We start from the raw sequence: 23185 nt of genomic DNA on the forward strand, positions 1-23185 counted from the left end.
TTTTATATTTTTGAATTATTGATTTAATAATTAATATATATCAATATTTAATTATTTATAACATTATATATAACATTTTGAAACATTTTAATATAAATAATTAGTTATCTCATCTTGTATCAAATTCTCTCTTGCTAAGGAGAGATAATGCGTGCGTGTCCGAAAAATCTAATCGCAAAACAATAATTAATCAAACCGACAATAGCGCTTCGCGTTGTGTAAAGAATTACAATGCGCGTCGCGAGACAATGCGTGCACAAAGCGCAGGCCCCGTTTCTAATCGTTCCCTCATACGTATGTAGAAAGAGAAATGTGCGGCAAGTCCCCTTTAGTGGTTCCTCAAATACCCGAAGACGTAACAAAGACCGGCAGAAACAATGAACCGTCTTAATCAGCATAATTTCCGTCTTTCGAAAGCGTAAAGAAGATCGTCGCTGGTACTGGAAAAGAAAGAAAGAAAGAAAGAAAGAAGAGAGGGAGAGAGAACAGGAAGGGATGGAGGGGGAGCAGAAGGGGATGCGAGTAGGAAGTGTGACGTGTGATGTCAGTATAATTACGGTGACATTAATTAATTGTTAGCATAACAATGCTAGTGGCAGGGTCAGCCGCAGGGATATAGCAAAGAGGAAGGGACAACCCCGTAGGATCCCGAGCCTTCATAAATTTACATATCCTTCGTCGCGAGAATCATTTTTTACAGCCTTTTAAGAGAAGACGCGTAGAAAGGGGGAAAAAGGAGGAAGGATCTTATATATATAAGAAGTTTGCAGACCTACAACAACCCAACGGCATATTAACGCAACGGGTCCCCATGGTGTTGTCCATAATAATCATCGATGTTCCTCTACAAGCGCGAAAAGTACCTCCGATCTCGTTATCTGCCGCGCGCATCTCGATCAGGATATTTTTTTAAGTTTTACGATCCTTCCTATAATTCTCTCGCTCCTTTAGGATAGAATTCTCCATCTATATAACGCAGATGTGCGCTCAAGTCTGACAAATTGTTTTATCGACTCGAGATTTCGAGTGTGCGTTGTACTTGGAAATTTAGATGCGGCCGTATGTTTACGGCTTGTTTTTAATAAATAAATTATGTACCATCATGTGTGCACAGATCTCATAAATGATTTTTTCAGCAAAGTGAAAATTTCTTGGAAGAAAATAAAGAATAAAAAAATTCACTAGAACATAATATGTATCTTCGTTTCTATCTAAATTTTATTTTTTCATAGTTTTAAAATATTATCTTACGGTCACACACACAAAATAGCAGCGGGTATTTTCGAAATAATTTAAAAAGGGATAAAAATATATATATATATATACAATATATATCTTTAAAGTATTAATAACTTGAAAGAGATAGTTAAAATTATTAATGTAACTTCATGTTCGCGAGATAAGAGAAACGTACGAGATAGAGTCAGAAAAATAACATTTTGTGACGATGGATAAACATTCTTAATATAATTCGTAAGTTAGACAAAATCTATCGGACTTAATTTTAGACAACGAAGAAATTCCATCTATTTTTCGATGTAATAAATGCGATTTGCTCGGTTGCCAGTTGTTTCAGTTATCGAAGCGGACGGCTATTTCCGTCGATACAATACGATTTCCTGCGAAATCCTCCCTCCCCCCCCCCAAAAAAAAAAAATTTTTTGTATAACGGTATTCGCGAGTATCGGCCATGCGATAGTCTCGCTGCGTTAAAAGAGATACGCGATCGTAACGTGAGACGAGAGCGTGGGTGGTTTAACACCGCGAGAATGCCTTTAGACAGTTATTTTTAATGTCCTCTAGCGCCCGGAAAGAGGAATGCATCATAGCCGTTACAGATGCTAGCGAAACAAACTGTGCATGGGATCTTTCCGTTCGTAAAATCAAAACAATTCGCTTTACGATTTCATGAAGTAGATCGATGGAGTATTATAGCTTTTCAAGTGGATAAATGACACATCTTCTTCATATATCCTGATCCATCGTATAACACATTGGGTATCACTGTCGGTGTTCTGGCACGAATTCATCAATTCTAAAAACACGATTTTGGAACAAACGTATAATTATAACTTTATGGCTGTTGTAAAAGTCAGTGCATAATATTTAATAGATGCTACTGAACCGTCCGGTACCGGTCATGTTCGCTATTTTTGCAAGTGATATAATGAAAAAAAATCGTTGGCTATGCGATATTGTATCTATAATATTAAGTAGAATAAAGTATACAAAATATCGTAAAGTTTATGATTTTTAAAATATGGCAAATGTAGATCGATGTATTTTGTTTACGCGAAGAAACGAGGGTCTTAATTGATGTTCCGATCAACTTGCTTTCTCGAAATTTCGAGTTCTACCTGAATACAGATAATGATCCTTAATAGTCGCGTAATATGTATACGTCCGACGAAAATAATTTCCTAAATTTACAGATGATATCATCAGCTAATATATGCATCTACCAAACATCATTAATCGTGTTTTCTTACAAGCGATAATTCATGCCGCATAATAAAATCGTTATTATTAACGATCCGGAATACCGTCGAAACACGATTAGTCGGCAGACGCCTCATTACGCTTGTCACCAATAAAATAACATCGCGGATACCGGTGGCTAGTAAAAAACCATGGCAGCGACACTTTAGTAGCGACGCCTTTATCGTCGCCTTTTTACGATGCCCTTTTCGCATACTCGGCGCACCCCCGCGCTATTGAATGCTGTAAAAAAAGTCTTCATTCTGCAGTTTCGAAGATTCCATATACTTGCTCTTCCCCCCCTCTCTCTCTCTCTCTCTCTCTTTCTTTCTCTGGGCGTATTTTATTCGCGGTGTCGTGCATTATCATCGTGCAGTGACGAGCGCGTGGGCGAAACGAGCAACCGAACCGTACAAAGTGGACGCGCATCTCGCCTCGCCTCGAATTAATAAACAGCAACGAATGACCGCCTACACGCCCGTCTCCCTTTCCCCGACGAGCCGATTTCAACGTTGCTGGTAGTCGATCCGGCAAAGGACAGCTTCCTGCCTTCGGTGGGGGATTTTACCCTTTCCCTGCCCACCCTCCGATGCGCATGAAACGAGTGATCGTGGACCGCCCGCGACGATCCCCGCCGAAGGCTCCTGAATCCCTCGCGAATCAACAGGATGACGATCGTTACCGATCTCTTCACGTTGATGGCCCTTCGATTTTGCCCGAAACGTCGTAAAGTCGCGACGAGTCACGGCAGGAAACGCGACATTTCTTCTCACGCGCGATGTAAAAAACTTTTGATTCGAGAGAGGGACTTTATTACGTCAAGCAAGCGATTTTGGGAAGTGGAAAGTCAACTCTGCATGACTGTCGAGTTTCGTGTTTTTTTTTTTTTTTTTTTTTTTTTTTTTTTTTTTTTTTTCCTAAACTCGTAAGTAAAGAAATAATTCTCGTTTGTGTTTATTGACTTCGAAATAGCACAAATAGCGAGAGTAATCATTGTTGGCTTTTCTCGATAAGTAACGATAAGTAAAATATTGCGAAAAGAAAGATAATGTATTTGTTCGTTTTTTGTGTGGCGATCAAATAGCAACGATATCTCCGAGTATATATAAAATAATAAAAAACAAGTAGAGTTGTGCAAATTAGCTTCCTCATCATTTTATTTTACAAAGCTTAAACTGCTTTAAGCTGCATGCGGTTTTCTCAATTTTTGCTTCCTCGTAGAGAAAGCTTTGTAAACGAAATAAAAAGATAAAGAAGCAATATGCTATTTTCTAATTTACACATTTACCTCACTAAATTCAATATCAAACATCCTTTAATAATACTCTATTCATAGAAAAAAATTTAATCCGATATCTCAAATTTTCCGAAAGTTACAGCGTGCACAGACATTTGTCAAAAAATTGAAAATTTTATAAAAGATGAACCCTTTCACCGATACTCACCAAATTCAGTAGCAACCATCCTTTAATAATACTTTATCAATCTAAAAAAATTTAACCTGATATCTCAAAATTTGCGAAAGTTACAATGTATATAGACATTTGTCAAAAAATTAAAAATTTTATAAAAAATAAACCTTTTTTCATCGATTCTCACCAAATTCAATACCAACCATCCTTGAATAATACGCTATCCGTGTAAAAAAAATTTAACCTGATATCTCAAAAATTGCGGAAGTTAGAGGTTGTACAATATATTGCGTACACACACGCATACACATATACATACATACATACATACATACAGAAATTTTTTAGAAATATGATTTTTCGACATTTTGGAACATTCTAAACACATTGGTGTAGAAAACACGAAAAAAAAATTTGTCGCGAAAACAAAGCTTCCTCTATGAGGAAGCAAAATTATTTTAATCAATGAAAATATAATGCAGATGTATATATTATATACCATCTATTAAAATCAATATTAATATCACAAAAATCTATCTATTAGAAAATAAAAAAGAAAACAGTAGCAGTATTCTACTTTTGACATGTGAAATTTTATTGAATGTTTCTATAATATTGATTATTTTTAAAATTAATCATCATTTCGAATATAACAATCTCAATTTAATTATATATTGAAAATATAAAAGATTATCGTACAAAATAAATAACAGAACAATTAATTTTTCGTTCGCGTAACAAAATTTTCTATCAATTATCGTAACATACGATGATGATTCGATCAATTCAGATAAAAGAAAGCAGTTCTCCCAGCATAATTCTTGTTATAAAATCGCATCGGCGAGTGTGCTACATGTTCTATCATTCTCTATTAGTTAATAAGCGTTTCATCGAAAGTCCCTATCGAAGGGCCTATCGTCTCCAAGTATTTCTCTTCGCGGGACACAACGTGGGCACGCACGCGTGGCGTTGAATAATTAACTCCGGTCTGCGCGTTGCTGTCGGTTTTATCGTAATTATCGCGCGGCTCGTTCCTGCCAGGCAGCGGCGGCGCGACTGTAGATGGGTATATCGTAGAGATGATCGACGTCGACCGAGGACGAAACGAAGGAGGAAAGTGAACGAGTAGGTATTTAATATTCCCGTTACATTCGCTATGAAAATTTAGCGTGTATATCAAGACCGAAAGATTAATCGTTCAAATCATATATATTTTTCTTTAAATAATAATAAGAGACTGCTCGTTTTGAAATTTTTATACGCAATAAAATTACTTCGGACAAATTTATAAAATGTCTATTATCTGCGCAAAATTAAATAACAGCCCCATATATTATGCTCTTTACTCCGATGTTAAAGATAATTGATATTAATATTTTATATCGCTTGCGAAAGCATTAATTTTTAACATACTTATATTATACTTTTTATATATCAAATTTTATTTAATGTTTATCGTTTCTATAAGATCGATTATTTAAAATTAATCATTATTCAACATAACTATCTCAATTTAATATTGTATATATATGCTATTATAATTTCATATCTATGGAATATATTTCTTTCGCTTTTAGAAATAACAGGATTACACATATATTTTATATTGATGACTCGCGGTAACATTTCAATTAAGAACAAGCATTGAAGCGTAATTAATAAAGAGATAATTATTCAGAGAGAGAGAGAGAGATCTGTTCAAGATAAATCTAACTTGTTTACAGAAACGATTACGACATTAAGGGGGGGAATCTTGTTTTCAAAGGTCAAGCGTTAAATCGTAAGTCAACACTCGGTTTGACTTGTTGAGTGATTCATCTTAAATTCTATCCTATCCGCCGTTATTTTTTCGTGACAATTAGCCGACGGAGATCTCGACGATGGTTTTTATCAAAATGCGGGAACATCGTGGCGCGTTAGCTCGAAGGGACAAAAGACTTGAATCTTGAAATAAACGTGTCGATGAATTTTTCAATACGTCTTTTACCCCTGCCTGCCTGCCTGCCATCATCAGCGCGTTTGTTTTATGGCATTTTGCCAATAAGCGTAAGATGGATCTCACCTCGAATCACGGCGCGGATTCGGCTCATCGAGTTACACATTATTCAAGAAAACGCGCGCTCTTAAATAATCCCGGACAGCGAATAATTTCTCGGACGTATGCGCATCTCGGTTCCCGTACGACTCCGCGCTAAACGTTAAACAACGATTCGTACGAAAGCGATTCGTCTTCGCTTGAAATTTCTATCTTTAATTTATATCTTCTCCCGTTCCCTCTTATGGAAGATTCGCCAATAAACACATCGAAAGGCATCTCTCTCTCTCTTTTATTCCGCTAAAATATTAAACGCCGGGATATATACCGTATTATCGTATATAGTTTACATAAATGTGATATAAAGAGAGACGCTCGTCTCGGATTTTATCGATGCGCGATGTACAGAATGTTCCGATTTACCCACATCATCCTCTCTCTCTCTCTCTCTCTCTCTTTCCCTGCGTGTAAATTTTTGCGTCGTAAATAATTTCCCGAAATGTGTCTGCTGAATTGTTCGCACGTGCACGTTATGCCAGAAAGTCAAAGAAAAAAAAAAAAAAGAGAGAGAGAGAGAAAAAGAGAAGGAGATGGCCGATCGCATCTCTTCCTTTCGAAGAGACGCTCGACGCCCGAATCCGCGACTTCGACTCTTTTCGATCCGTCCCAAGACGATTAGTCTTTGCCTCGATCTTCCAGCTTTGCGCACTTTTTCACAGCGTTGCGACGTTGCTCGCGTCGAGTCGGAATTACGAAATCGCCGCGGAGATAATGACGGGCGTAGATCATAGATGGGACCGATTTGCATCTGTAATTACCGCGGCGCGCCGTTAATAACTAATTAATGAGAGCCTAACCAAAGCGGGTGACGTAACAGCCGCGCCTCCAGGTCCCGCAACTATTCTTCTTCTTCTTCTTCTTCGTGTGGGGATTGGCTCCGACGAATACTCGTCATACGGCCATCCAACTGGTTTATAAGATAGGTTAATATACGATAAACTAATATAGGTATTGGATAGGATAATATATGATAAATCAATATAGGCCTTATATAGGGTAATGTGCGAGAAACCTCTTTTTCGAGGCATATGGGAGGGTGGGACCCGAGCGAAATCGAATCTGGAATCTTTCGATTATCAGCCTGCGACTCTACGCCCGGCGCCACGCATCGCCGCTCCCCCCTCCCCCCCCCGTAACTATTAATTGATCGGCGATTAATCAACCTCGTCTGTACCTATTTTTAATTCCCCCCCCTCCCCACTTCTTTCCTCTTTCCTTTTGAGTGTCGTCATTCATTCGCTCCTTCTCGTATCTTGGATCCTTCGTCGAGTATTCGTCCCAGGATTCATTGTCGTCAATCGTTTAATTATAAAGCCCACGGGAACTTGATCATCGAAGAAGCGAATCTCGTGATGACGCGTTCTCCGTATTATATTTATACGATCGTTGCCGAGCATGTTAATTACAATAGGCGTCGTTAATTGCTCGCCCGGCGATATTCCATTTTCGTCTCGCGAATATGCATACGTATTAGTTTATGAGCGAATAAAGAGTGGAAGTTTACGCGGTCGCAGGAGGGAGACTCTTGCAAAATTGTTCGCGTTAACGTTTTCTTATGTTATGTCTTCTCATTGACTGGATTAGCGTGGGATCCTGTAGCGATACTATACTATAGTTAGATCGCCGGTTCTAACCAGTCGTTCATGTTATCGCAAATCTGAATGTTTCGTTTCATATATCTCGCGATCATAAATTCTTCGTTTGCAAAGGGGCGCAATTTTCATGACAAATTGCTTACCTAATCAATATACGCGCTACATCCGTTTGGGAAATAAGTCACTACGGGGACAAGATAAGGATGGGACTACGGATTCATAGAATCTCGGCGCGACACCATCGATTTCCGATCGAACTGATTCTCGCAATGAACTATGACGCGCCAGCGCACTTCATTTAGTCTCGCGCGAGCCTTATCGAAAGTTGGACTAATTGTTTATTCTAAAACTTGTCGATCTCGAAATCAGCAATCTGCTTTTTACCTCGTTCGCTTGGAGTCGATTTCAATTACCCGTATCGTCGCATCCTTCCTCTAGGATACCTCTGAGCAGCCCGCTTCCGGTATATAACACGTTCACTAATGATTCACTTGATGATTCTCGCCGCGGATCCCGCGATCGTTCGCGGAACCGGTCGGCAAAAATCACTAGGCCCGTACAAGACCCGCAAGATCTATACGCGCGGGAGGAGATGACCACTCGATGGAGAGGAGGAGGGGGAGGGGGCAAAAACGCGGGGGGTCCGAGCGCGTTTCCGGTCGGAAGTGGCGCTACCGTCGACGATAACGACGTACGACAACGGTCGGCGACGACGACGACGACGACGACGACGACGACGGCGAAAGGCGTCTCGCACGACACACGCACACGTGGTGGGGGCGTCTGCGGCCGCTACTACGGCAGAACTAAGGGGTTGTTTGCCCCGTCGCGCGGCTCCGGGGGGTCTCCAACGGTACCGTCACCCCACCAGCCTTGCTATTTTGCATAGGGCCTGCGCGTCGAAGGCGGCACATACACACACACACACACACACACATACACACACCGCCACCCACGTTATCTCTCTTCCCTTCTCTCTTATTTCATCTAGCACAGTCGTCTCGCGTTTCTCGCGCTCCCCCCCCCCCTCCCTCCTCCCCCGCCATCTCCCCATCCGCGCACACTTCGAGGGGAACACTTCGATTTGTCGAATCCGCGTTTCGCGGCTCTCTCCTGGTCTCTTCCTCTTTCGCGAAGGGAAAAGAGATTCGATTCCCCTCATCCTCCGCTCAACCTTCTCCGCCTCTTCCCTCCCGCCCCCCTCCCCCCCCTTCCCGCGTTCTCTCTACCGTCGCTGCCTCTTTGTCTTTCTTCTTCATCCGGGTGCCGTGTGTTTGCGCTGCATTCGCCCACCTCGTCTCCTCACCCGCTTCTTCTTATTTATCCCGTTGCCCCGGCGCATTGCGCGGCTTCGTCTCGGTCATTTTCACGATGGAAACGAAGAGCATGCCGGAGCGGAGAAATCTTCCACCTCGACAGCCCGTGCGTGTGGCACTGTCGTAAATTGAACATTGCATGGTAGTTATTTTTTGCGGGATGTTTGTTAAAAATATTCACAGAAATAAATAGGCGTATTCTGCGAATATGGATGAAAATGAAGGTAAATGCTGTGGCATAGATGGACGAAGCGACGTCTGACTGGGTAATTAATGTAGAATACCATATACATATTTCATCCTTCGGAAAGAATTTCCATTTATATAAAACGATAAAAATATGTTCGGGATAATATCGATAAGAGCGCGATATATTAAATATTTTATAAATATGTAACAGTTAGTTTCTTCGCGTTAATATCATAAAGTATTCGTATTTCCAACAAAGAATAGATGTCAAATTTTATTCGCGTTAACGATGTCGGGTTTCAGTTTATTACGTCGTTATATATTAAATAAAAACGCAATATCCGTTTGCTCCTTTAATTACGCCATAGGCATAAACATGTATGTTTAAACATTTCGAATTAAGTGAGCTTACGTGAATTCCGAGTACATACTGATTTACGAGTTTCTCTCGGATTCGTAGAAATTGCGGGAGTTCATTCGTGGCCGAGAATTGGGTCTCGGTGCGACGAGGTAGACGTGACGGGAATGATATAAAATAGCATGATTAAAATTATAATAAGAACAGCGTTTGCCTTTCCAGATAGATCGGCGAATAAATTACAGATGCACGAGATACTCGAATACAATAATAATCTTATATAAGGACTGTGATTAAGGACGCGTTTTGCAGATTTTAATAATAATAGAACTTTACTTATTCATATTTATTCATAAGAGTTCGCGAAATTAATTATAATAGATCTAAGAATTAATGGGGTTTTAATAATTACAGGTGTACATTATATTTTAAATATTAGCTTTGAAAATAATGTTAATCTTGGGATATAATTTCTTGTATCTCTCATATTTATAGTATATTCTGTGATAATTCAAATCATCCCGTGTGCTAATTTCGCTCGATTAACCATTCAAGCCGTTTCTCGGGAATCGACATTACCGGGATGTGCAAGAAGCCAATCAACGGCCTCGGCGATTCCGTTTCCCGGGTGAGTAAAGGGTTGCAAAGCATGGGTGGGCAAAAGTTAGTTAACGCCTCCGCGTTAATTAAGCAAAGTGAGACTCGTGGTAGACATAGAAAGAGCGGGTCCACGCTCCACCCAGCCTCCGGGCCGCGAGGACAAGAGTGGTTCAACCCTCTCTACGAAGAGGGCGACAGGTCGGGCCTCGTTGGAGGTGGGTTGGTTAGCGCATGTATAATTAGCGCGAGCGGAGACCGAGAGGGCTGCGGGAGAGGAAGCGAGATGAGGGGAGAGGGAGGGAGAGAGAGAGAGGAAGATAGTGTCCCGGCGGGAGACAAGGGTGGAGCCACCCAATCGGCGCATGTGCCAGCATCCCTTGCAGCCGGAGATATAATATATTCATAACGTGCCTGGTCCGACGTTCTATCTCCGCTTCTCGGTACATCGCTCTTCCACATCGGCGAAACTCATTCTCGATTCAGCGCCAAGACTGACCGCCGATTAATCGATCGACGACAAAATTACATTTCGCGGTCGTATCCGAATAAGAATTGGCGCTCGATCAATGCTCAGATGTCGCGGAAATTATTGGTTAATTCGAAAAAATATATAAATATAACGCGATAGACTTTCTCTCTAATAATTAAATAAATATATCTAGAGAGAGAAAGAAAATTTCTTCTCTCTTTTAATTGCAATAATGTTTCCGGTTACGTGATTTCACAAATTCTATAGAATTTTCGAAATTATGAATGACAACCGTGCGTAAGAATGCATAATAACCGTAAATATCAATTAATTGAGCTTAAAGTTTAGCCTCGTTACATTTTATTAAATAAATGCGATAGAATAGATGTTAATATATTTTGCCGAGCAATAAGTTACAACAAAAACGCGATCAAAGCGAAGTTAACAAAGAATCTCTAATAGAATATCTAATAGAAATCCTGTCCTTTCGTTGCGAATATTCTCGAGAGATTGCGATTATTTTCCATCATATCACAAGCTTTTTACACAAGGTGGTTCAAAACGTGTAATGTTGAATGACGTTAGGAACAGTTGAATATTTTTCTTCAATATTTTTCTTCGAAATCGATAATGATGCCCGCCAGTCATTAGGTGCAGCACGCGCTCTCAAACGGAATCTATTATTAGGTGCTTTGTGCGCGCGCGCGCGCGCGCGTGTGTGTGTGTGTGTGTACTCATCGAACCAACAAAGTCTTATTGTTACTAACGCACTGCAGTCGAATTATTTCCTATAAAGCATCAGCTTTCGTATCCCCCAAATAAAATACGATGTAAATCCGAGGGAAAAAAAATTGCAATATTGATAGGCGACTATTACTGCTATTATGAAATAAGTGACGATTATTTCTCGTAGCAAATGTTCCTTGTATAAGAAAGCAATAGCCTCACGATCAGTCACAGCGTAATAAATACAGGTAAAAGCGATCGTCGCCTTTACGAATCCATTGGCGAGAAAACCAGGGAGAAAAAAAAGGAGGAAGATGACGAAAAAAGGAGCGTAGAACCCTCCAGCGTGTGCCGTGTATTTTCGTCCGGATCCTAGATAACCCGGTGTGCTTTTCCGGATGCTTGAACACGACACATGTCCCGGCCGACCAGAGTTTTCCCTGGTCGTGTCGTTCGCGGAGGGTTCGAGACTGTCGGACAGTCAGGAGGGCAAGGCGGGAGGGAGGGGGGGGGGGGCGGGGGAGGGAAGAGGAAAGACGATCGAAGGGTGCTTTGCGGTTCCAACCCCGAGGACACGGTGTCATCAGGCGCAATTAGGGACGAGTCTCGGTCATCAACGCGTGTACCAAGGCCTCTTATACGCGATCGTGCAGTTGTGTGCGCATCGTTGTCGAGCAACCCCCGTGACGGGGCCAGTTTCTTTCCCGTCGCATTATTTCTCTCCTTAATTCCGTTTCATTCCCCTATGAGACTCTCTCTCTCTCTCTCTCTCTCTCTCTCTCTCCCTCTCTCTTTCTCCCATTTCCTCTCAATCTACGTTCCACTCTTTTTCTTTTTCCTTCTATCCGCTCCCTCTCACCGATGTGTTCGTCTATCCTTCTTTATTTCATCCTGTAAAGCTCGTTGCAGTTGATTACACTAGTACGCGATCACTCCCGTTATACGCCGTTGACACAATTATGCCTCGGTCCTTATGACGTCTCGTTAATTCTGTCAACTCCTCTTCCCCCCCCACCCCCCACCCGGCCCCCTCACCCTGTTCCCACGGGAAAGCGCGAAAATTGCCGAAAATCCGCTGTCACGGCGGAAGAAGAAAATTCAACAGAGGGTTAGAGATTTGTCAATATATTCAAACTTTTGATGCATTTTCGAAAATCTTATGTACCATATTAAATATATATGTTTGACTATTACATATTTCTGATTTTAATTAATTAATTAATTAATTTGATTTTTTCATTGATCGCGTGCGCAATATTTGGAAGAGCGAGTTTTATTATACATGATATAAAATATAAAAAGACTTGTGTATTTCTTTATTAGATATAAACGTATAACTAATTACATAAAAGTCTGAAACTACGATAGAAGAGATTTTAAAAATAAATAAGTCTCTCTCTCTCTCTCTCTCTCTCTCTTAAGCTTATACTTTGCCTGATTTTATCGAATTGTACATAAATGGTATCATGCATATATAACCGACGAATATATTTCACCGCAAGTCATAAACTATTTCGAGAACTGTATTACTCGACTCTAACTTAGCAATATTATCGGTTGGCTCATTACCAAGGCTCTTTGCGTTGCCAATCGCTGAGATTGACGCAAAGTCGGAGACAATTATCAATTCGAATGACACAATTACAAACTCGCTCTAATTTTACGTCAAATATCGGGAGGAATTGTATGTCGCGCATTAAGCGAAAACATCGTTATCGCGATAAAAGAAATAGACGAAAGTAATCTACAAGAAATGGATACGAAGAGAGGCGAACGATTGGTTAGCGGTTCGTTTTGCCGTACAAATTGATCTGAGTAGGCGCAAATTTACAGCGAGACGCGTGATAAATAAGTACCGTGGCCGCATTTCTATTGTTCTGTGAAAAGCGTCGTCGGTGCGGTGTGACGGTAACGATTACAAACGCAGATAGCAGGTAATTGCACCTGCAACCGTGACATGCTACACTGCAACAGCAGTTTTCCCGCGGTACAGGGGTATTTACCGCGATAGAAGGGTAACTGTGCGACGCATCAAGCACGACCCGGGCGATCGTTATAGCGATTTATCGCATTTCTCCCGTGCCCGCATCGATAGATGCATAATGAACTGGTTGATTTATAGCATGTTCGATTAGAGAAATCACGAGAATCTCATATCTATAATAGATTGAATATTTCTACCGCGATAAAGTATATCTGCTTATAATATTTCAGAAACAACACACGGAATATATTAGTAAAAAGAATATATAGACATAATTTATGTATTCGATCAATAAGGATTAAATTCAATTTTAAGTTAAAAATTAATGATAAAAATTGAATAGTTTCCCCGAATTTAAATTCTAAAACAGAAATAAATTCAATAAAACCATCTCATTAAATCTTATTCGATAATAAGATATGATTTTTGAAATATATGTGTGTGTATACATACGCATAAATATTGTAGATTGTCAAATACACAGAAGTCACCTAACCCGCAGATTAACTCTGCGCTTACATAAATTCTTGCAAATATCTGCAATGTGGGTCACGTAGGGCGTCGTACATACCCATATTAGTCCCCGCTGCGAGATTGCGCAGGATGCAAGAGAATTTCGCGAGGAAACCACTGCTGTATGCAACGTGTCGGGCCGAGGATCGTGCAAATTTAAATAGACAAGGATTGCGGAGTCTACAATATCGGGGGCCCGTGCGTAAAATTGCGAAAGTTAATAATCCTCCGTTGCTGCCTGCCAGGGACGGTAATAAGCCGCGAGTTTAGCCCATGTGCGAGGGCGAGAGCCGGCAACATTCTTTCGTCTTACAATACACGTGCTGCCGGTGAGCGTACATGTGTGTATGTATGCGTACATTCGTGTGTACATGTATGCGATCGTGTGCCCTAAGGGTAGAAAGGGACGCGCTTAGACGAGGCTCGATGTTTTTAATAAGCGCTCGACCTGTAGCACGTACTAGATATTACCGCGACACCCCCACCAGCACGAGGCCTTGCCCTTACGGGGGTTCTTCCGTTCTCATGCTCGACCGAGGAATATGACGTTGGTAAAGGTGGGCGAAACATGGCGGTATATACATGGTGGCCGCTAATTAACACGCACGAACCTAACGATCTGGCCGAAGGTGTCATACTGTTCCTAGAAAGAAGACAAACTATCACGAAAGTTACACCCTCTCCTGAAATCCTCGACTTTTATATACAATCGATATAGCGACGAACGACTGATAATCTCGCGAAAGATTTCATTATAGCATCGATAATTCTATCGAAGACGAGATTTAATTCCATCCTGAAAACTTGGTTGTTAAGTTTTATAAAGAGTATAATAATTTTCGACACATTTTTTTCTGCAGTTGTATTTGTTATACAATATAATCTTGTTCTTAGAAAAAATATTTTCCATATGTGGCGAAATATTATCTTAATATTTGTGACAATACCTCTGATCGATTTAGGATTGATTTTCTTTTAATTGAAAAATTTTATAGCTTATTTAAATTCAAGTAAACCTTTTCTCAAGACATTAAATTTCGAAATATTAAATTTCAAATTTAATTACCAATTACGATTGATAATGACTTTCTTTGAAATGTCTTTAAAAAAAAAAAAAATATCGACACAATTTCATTAAAAGAATCTGTCGTTAAAATTAACATGAGAAACATGAGAAAAATAACTGAAACGCTCCGTTTATAATAAGCTCATGATTCATCAAACTAAATATATTCTTTTTTTTTTTTTTTAGTAAGGAACTTATACCCGCCACGTCACGTTCTCTCGCGAGAGAAAAACAGAGAGAGAATACTCAACGATACTAACACATCTTTTTATCTCTCGCTTCTTGCATGTCGCCGCTTCTCCAAAGACGCGCGCGAGCTATCGATCGGTCGATTCGGAGGAGCGTGCGAACCGTCGTGCTCGTCCTGTACTATGTATAGCTAGCGGAATCTATCGCGACGGCCGCTCTATAGGATGGAATACGAGATACGAGGATATGAGATACGGACGCTTGATTCGAGAAATAAAAATTGAGTCGGACGCGTGAATTGATTTTGCAAGTAACCCGATAGCTTTGTATCTGATAAATCCAAATAAAGAGTTATGTATATTTTCTACAGTTTCAAATATCAATAATAAAAATTACAATATATATGTACATGTAAGCGTGTTAAACAATAGTATATCATCTGCGCTTTCGATATTTCGTAAAAGAACTAGACAAAAACAATTTTCGTTTCTAGTGATATAAATTTTGCTTTTATCGAAAATAAAATATTTCTCGTATTTTCTAAATAACAAATGCTAAAGATATAAAGGCTACATAATAGAAAATATATTGTAATATTCCATTATGCAAATGATCCTTGCGAAACCAACAAGAAATTAAATCATAGATAGGAAATGCGACGATCGATGATAAATCGAGTCTTTTCTGATATCGTACGATCTGTATTGCGGGGACTCGCTCGAGGCTCCACAGCCCTGAACTTTAGTCGCGATTAGATCGCCGTAAATTGCAATGTAGTGCACGTCGAGCATATCCATTGCCAATGTCCGAGCATTTCCATTGAATATTCTTTTCATGAATTACATACCTAAGAAACGTCCTCGCGCCTCCGCTCCGTCGCGATAAAGCGTGACGAGAACACCAGATACGAGTGTGACCGCGCTAATATGTGTTTGCACTCGAATCACGAGCGGGGGTGAATGAAGCCGTAAATGAAAACGCATCGTTTCTATGGTCAATGTTCGCTAATAAAGAATAACTAATATCTCATATCGTTGTATCTTGAATATTTAAAAAAAAATGCCATATAATATGCGTGTGTGTTATTTGTTTTAAAAGAATGTTTTTTAGTTTTTTACTATTTTTAATATTTTACATAAATATAAAGTTAACAAATTCTGAGTTTACCTTTATCAAGATCGTTAACACTTATTGTCAGTTGACTGCATATTAAAAAACGTTAGAAAATGTTATTTAACCGCATTTTTCTCACGCGTGTTAATTTCCCGCAAGCATTTTAACAGTACTTAAAATCAAGAGTTTTGCTCAGGTCATTGGCAACGTGGCTGCCATCGCTGTCGTCGTGTTTAACATACGATATGAGTACCGATATTAATCCATCGCTAGTGTACGTTTGATTCTAATCTGCGCTCTAATCACGACCGCGATGAACAAAGCGTGTAGTTATCTAAAATAGAACCATTTTTTGTCGACCATTGACAACCGGCTTATCGGCGTGTCAAACATCGATACGGAATATCATTATGAATACTGAGTCACGGCTTAATCACAAAACCGATTCGTTCGTAAAGTGTTGCAATCGGACTAAAAAAAGAAAAAAAAAAAAGATAGACCGATAATAATTGCAGACAGTAATCATAGAGGTCTATAACTGATATATGTGAAACATTATCACGCCTATATATGTAATGTTATTGAATAAATTATAATAAATTATATCGTGAAAAGAGTATAATATATGATCAAAAATACCTTCATTGTTTAATATATTTTTGTTTCATTATTACGACAATGTGTATGCTAGAATAAAAGAGAAAAAATTATCCACTGTAGAATTATAAAGCTCTTAATTCAATTTGCTTGTATTAAAATTTCAATATATGTAGGAAAATATGAAGTTGCGTTAAAAGACAATTTATAAAAATAAAAATTTGTGTCTTATAAATTGTCTTTTATCGGTTATATATTTTAAGAATAATTTATTATATATAATCATTTAGTATAATTTATTTATTGCATTTAGCATAATTTATCTTTAAAATATAATCAACTTAAAATTCTTTCGAATATTAGATATAAGAGTATGCGTGTTATCTCAAAAAGTAAAAAAAATAGAAGGATAAAAATATTTTTATTTCCGCGAAATAATATTTCCTTCTCGCGAGAGTCGTCCTCCACACGCCTTTCGCTCGCTGAAAATTCTTGAATCAGAAGACTCGTGGTAGAACCGGAAGCGGAATGCGGATCTGTTACGCGTCCGATCGATCCGAGAATCCGCGATTAGGGAAGTGCTGTGGATTTTTCCGGGCGTAATCGCGCCTTCATCAAGCACACTCTGCTGTATTACATTAATGATATTGATTCGGAGAAACACAATCAGAACCCCCCGTCGTTCCTCTCTCCCGCCGCTACGAACCTACCCCTCCGACCATTGTGATCGCGTGTGCGCCGTGTACGTGTGCGTTATTTCGCGAGCACGCCCCACATACACCCCCACATGCGCGCTCGCAGCCTTTCCTCTACGTACCTTCATTAGACAGCAGAAACGAACGATTCCTTATTAATATCGGGTGGAGGTTGTTTTTCGCCAATCTCCCTCTCGCCCTCGCAACCCCTCATTTACACACTAATGTCCCTTCTTATTTTCCACGATGCCCTCGTAGATCCATCGTTTGATACTTAGTTCGCCGAGCTTGGATCGGCGATTTTGCAGAACAATAAGATAAAAAAAAAAAAACCCGGCTTACTGTAACGTTCCCCGCATCCTTAATCTTTCTCAGCTCTCTATGCTTCTTAACATATAATAATTTATTTCGTGTACATGTGTATATTTAATGGTTTCGTAAAGATATATGGTCTTCTTTAAGTAATGTTTTAAGATAACCCGCTGGGGGCAAAAATCGTGATGGATTTATAATTACGCGAATATAACCGGATGCGGATCGCAAGATCAGTAATTGAGGGTATTAATACAATTGCAAATAACGCGATATTTTTCGCGAGTGATTCGAGAAAGTAGTATGACGTTATAAAAAATTAATACTATCATTCGACCGCCACGTTTAATTAATCGCTACGTGGATCAGATATATTCGTATATCAGATTATTGTAATTAATGTTTCTCCCGTTGTGGGTACCGGTGAGATATTCTTTGCAGCGTATATATAAGGTGTCTTTTACGCATATCTTTGTAAAAGGAAAAATATTGCTTTGATATTCGAAAAATTATATTTCGTTGCTTAACGCCGCTTTATATCAAATAACATTAACGATTCCTATATTTATATTGTTCTTAATTACCGTCCGACATTAACAGGTAACGTTAATCTAAAATCACGCTTTTCTCCATCCCTCTATGCCCTGCGATGGCAATTATTACACTCATGATCATTTCATAAAATATAACGACGATGTCTCGTGCAAATATTCGCGATACGATATATCATACACTATAAGTGGGATTCGTGTCACAGAATACGTCTCAATGCAATCTGTAAATGAATTTTCCAAAATAAATAATAAAGTATCTGGAAACATCGTAAATTCTCGCGGGCCGGTCCGCGTCATAAAACGCGCGTCGGCGCTCCAACTCGTTGCACAAGTTGCGGAGAAAGTTCCCTAAATCAGGGAGAACACCCGTATATTTCGAACCAAAAAATCGGGCACTCGGGAGCTCTGGGAGAGCGCGATATTAAATCAAGGAAGAAGTTGCTGTGAAATTAAACGTGACGTAATGTCCGCCTTTTATTGATTTACTCATGAATTGTAAAATAGAAAACGTGAGCAAGAAAATGCATCGCGAGATTAACATTTTAAATAATAGTGTATATAAGGTGTTTCTTTTAAAAAAATATTTCATATCGAAAAATTAAAAAAAACAATGTATGAATATTATATTATATAATTAAACACAGATTGGTAAAAAATAAAAAATGAAAGATACGTTAAAACTTTTGATTGGAGTTTAAGGTGAAAATACGTAGAATTAAAAGAGAAGTTTTATAGGATTTATAATTATCAGAAAGATCGCTGACTTCAAATTAGAAATCTAATTAATCGCTACTCACAAAAAGTCTCTCCGAAAAAAAAGTGTTTTCTCCCGACAATGTCTCGAAGGCTTGCTCGTCTCATTTTTTTTTCCGCGACGTTTCGAACACGCAGATATCACAACGGAGTCGAAGAACCGGAGATCGCAACGGGCGATTTTAAATGCGAATGCTGTGTGTCTGAGAATGAGAAGAAGAGAGAGAGAGAGAGAGAGAGAGAGAGAAAGAGAGAGAGTCGGTGTGCGTCGGGGGCCCGGATCCCGACAATTCGTGGAACAATTAATCATATTAATTGCACGTAGCCGGGCCCGGACGCCGTTCGGGGCCTCGCAAAGTTAAGCTGCTTAATTATAAATTGTAATTAGCCTTCGCGCGGCCACGTAGCCTCGATTAATTAACGGATTGTCCCTTTCGTCCCTGCGGGCTATTAATTATTAATTGCCCAATCGAGCAGCGCGCATCCGGCTGTCTTGAGCGACACTTTACTCGTCCAAATCTCTCATTTTTTTTAACACGCGGCATGTATAATCTTTTGTTCTTCGTTTCTTGATTATTTTCTAGACGAAATTTTCTAGACGCGGAAAGACAATTCCCGACGATTCGTAGTATGTAATTAGAATACAAGATTTAAAAATGATGATATCTGTTCTGAATATTCCTCTGTCGTAGTACAAGAGCCAGGAAACTTTATTAGTCAAAGAATCCGAGATTCGAAATGTTTAGACTTTTAATTCTATAAAGCCCAAATGCATTTACAACAAATAAATGCGTAGAACTGAGATTCTGTATACAGAATTTTAATAAAAAACGAGTATGATTCTTTTCTCAGAAGCATTATATTAAAATTAGACTGTTTCAATCTATACAAAAGATAACTTATGGCAATTGTTGTATATGGTATGTATATGGTATGTATATAATGAAAATTAAATTTGCAAACTTGAGATAATAAATTTTTAATTCTGTAAATTTTTATCTTAAAACAGACTATGTATATACAATACATAAATTTACAGAATTAAAAATCTACTTTTGATCTTAAGTTTTGTGAATTTAAGAGATGAAACAAGCTCACGAAACAGAATGTAAAGCTGAGGAATCTCGAATCTCCGATTTCAGGACTGAGAGAGGTTTAATCTAAGTTGATAAACTTTCTCGCGAGCACTCCGTAATTTACGGTGTACACGTATTTTCACCCCGATACCGTATCCCCTTTGCACGTGATCTACGATGGTCGTAACCATAATAATAGGAGATCGGATCAAAAACGACCAATTAATGACGTACACTTGCCAGTTGAATCTGACGTTCAATTACTTTTGCGTTGCTCCGATCTAGAACCTTGGCGTTGGAACAATGAGGATGAGAACGTGTTCTTAGCCTGGTAATGTTTGACTCCTCCGCTCTCGAAGGTTAATGCGATCGACTGATGACTTGCTCGAGACATGGTGTAGATTAAAAATCTATATAACTGCAAACTGACCTACACCGAAACGATCTTGAAAATTATACTATAATCCAATATTGTTAAAGAATAATTTATCGCAGTCGATACCGTCTTACTCACGTTTAATAGGCGTACATGCGGCTTTCGCAAAAATGCTCGCTAAGACATGCGCGTTGAGAAGCTATCGTTATAACAAATTAAAGAAAGAATTTATATTTAGGCGACGTAATTGAAGCTCACAAATTTGAGATTGTATTGTTAAAAAAAAAAAAAAGATAATACAAAAGAAGAATTACTTTGATTATCTCGAATTAAATTGAAATAAGAATGTGCATTATATATATGTATATATACAGAGTGACCCCGAACGTTCCAGCCAGACATTGTGATCTTATAGGAAATTTAATTCTGAACAAAAATTTTTCTATAAACATGGATCGAAAAATGCTTCTTTAAGAAGTTTTCGCTCAAAAATTTCTGATGCAAAGGAAGAGCAAAAAGTGAAAGGAAAATGAAATAAAATGAAAATTAAGCTTAATAAATTTCTTGAAAAAAAAAAAAAACGATAAAAATAGAAAATAAAAATCTTTTTCTTTTATGAAAATAAAATAAATTTTTTTAAACTAAAATAGCATGTAATAGTAGAAAATGAATAAAGACGTGAAAAAACTAACTGTTCTCAAAATATCCCCCCACCCCCACCCCCTAGTTCCAATACACTTTCGGCATCGAGTAATGACCGATCTAGTCGCTTTACGAATTTCCTCCTGATTCAACTTTAATCGATCTAACAATAAGTAACAAAAGCACTTTTTGTACGTTTGAAACTGATTAAATCAAAATCTATGGAACGTACAACAATCATTTTGATCTCATTTGAAAGATAATTTAATTTTCTACAACTTTTGTTTCGGTACTTTTTGTTAAAAGACGCACGTTTCCCATGATATTTGGAAAAATGTGTAAAATAATCACGATTTCAGAGATTTGTCAGCGATAACTTCTTCAGAAAGCATTTTTTCGATGTATGTTTATAGGAAATTTTTTGTTCAGAATTAAATTTCAGAATAAGATCTCAAAATCTGGCTAAAACATTCGGGGCCACAATGTATATATATGTTACAGACATCTTGTGAAATCACTTTTTTTTTTTTTTTTTTTTTTTTTTTTTTTACAAAAATATTTAGTCTTTTCACAAAATGCTAAATCTTTTTAAATTGATGTTTTATAAACACAGTTCTTAGGCTTTTATGATAAAATTAAATTTATACAAAGAGAATTTTTATGTGTATGTATGTGTGCATGTGCAACATATATACATATATGATTAAATAAATTATATATAAACACAAAGTTAGTATCGTGCATATTTTCAATACATGTTTATCAACAGCAATATATTGCTATTACCAAAAAAAAAAAAAAAAAAAAAAAAAAAAGTCTACGGCTCGCTTATATCGTTTGGTCCACATCAAATTGAGATTTCCTATCAATTGAACAGTCTGGCCCAATGCGATATTTCGCGATCACATATTCTTTGCGCCTGTAGGAAGAAAGGCCCAATTTATATTTCATTGTTGAAATATCGACTTCGTAGGGACAAAGTATCGCGCGCTTCGTGCGTGGACCTAATTATCCGGCCGCGCATAATCGTCGCAAATTAAGGAATTCGAGCCGCGAATGTACAAAGCTGGCTCCTCGGCCAGGCCCAACTGGCCGATTAATTGGCCGGCTTGATTGCCACTTGCCATCGCTAAGCGCTAGATTGTAAACACTCAGGCCCGTTAATTGTCCGACCACGAGTGTCGTGCGACTTGTTGTACTCTTTGAGCTGATAATTAAGCTTATAGTTGGATTCGCGTGGGTGTATCGGCCGATTTGCGACACTTCGGCATCTAATTTTTAGGGCAACTTTGACGAATAAATACATATATTCTATTTATTAAAAATTGTCGTGTAACGTTCTCTCACATGACGAATATTTAAGTAACCTGTTTTAATTAGCACCCGATAATGCAATAACAACATAATGGAAATGTCAAATTTTGTGTCATTTATCGAAATGTATTCGTCTGGGAATATCGAATATATGTGTTCGCGCGTATTTGAGCGATGTGAAATAATCACCTGCATATTCGAATTTTTTCGGCTGGATTATTACGATTCCCTTATTTATGGCCACCATTTTCCTATCAAGAGTTACATTTTTCATCTTTAACGATAGTTTATTGATAGTTTGGCCATTATTATTTTATCACGCATTTTTCGTTTAATAGCTATCTGTTCAATTTTTGTCTATCGTTTATAAAATCGATTATTATTCGCGATCTCTAAGTATTCTCGAGTCGCTATCATATATTTAATTATTTCGCGATTGGCAATCAAATTTTCGATTTAAAAAATCATGCAGCAGATATTCTAATCATTATTCTAGTTATCTTCTTCATTACATTTCCTATTTCCGTCTGTCCGCCGCACGTGTTTGGGTGCTGTCATAATTTTATGGTTGGTAACGATGCAATGTAACGGCAAAATAAATGTATTTTTTCTTTCAAAAAAGATATGTATTTTTTTTATAATATTAGATTATGATAATTGAGAATAACATTTACGAATTAAAATAGATGAATATACATATACGTGAAAATGACGTCTGCTTGATAAGATGCTTGATGCTTAATAACGCTCTATATTGATGTTC

The 23185-nt window shown here is 38.4% G+C and overlaps 1 protein-coding gene across 13 annotated transcripts in view; it reads right to left on the reverse strand.

Annotated features, from left to right (window-relative positions):
• The window catches only part of Zfh2 (Zn finger homeodomain 2), a 313903-nt gene that overhangs the window by 235510 nt on the left and 55208 nt on the right, over window positions 1-23185 (reverse strand). For 3 of the 13 annotated variants that reach the window (XM_070311092.1, XM_070311091.1, XM_070311086.1), the window contains exon 1: window positions 7965-8300. The exons of the other annotated variants lie outside the window; for them this stretch is intronic. The gene's annotated coding sequence lies outside the window, so the exon portion shown is untranslated. Of the gene's footprint in view, window positions 1-7964; window positions 8301-23185 lie in introns of those variants that run through there. 13 annotated transcript variants of the gene reach the window in all.

Source organism: Polyergus mexicanus, unplaced genomic scaffold (genome assembly GCF_030449975.1).
Source record: "Polyergus mexicanus isolate NDT 795.1 unplaced genomic scaffold, iyPolMexi1.0 SCAF_19, whole genome shotgun sequence".
Classification (NCBI taxonomy): Eukaryota; Metazoa; Arthropoda; class Insecta; order Hymenoptera; family Formicidae; genus Polyergus; species Polyergus mexicanus.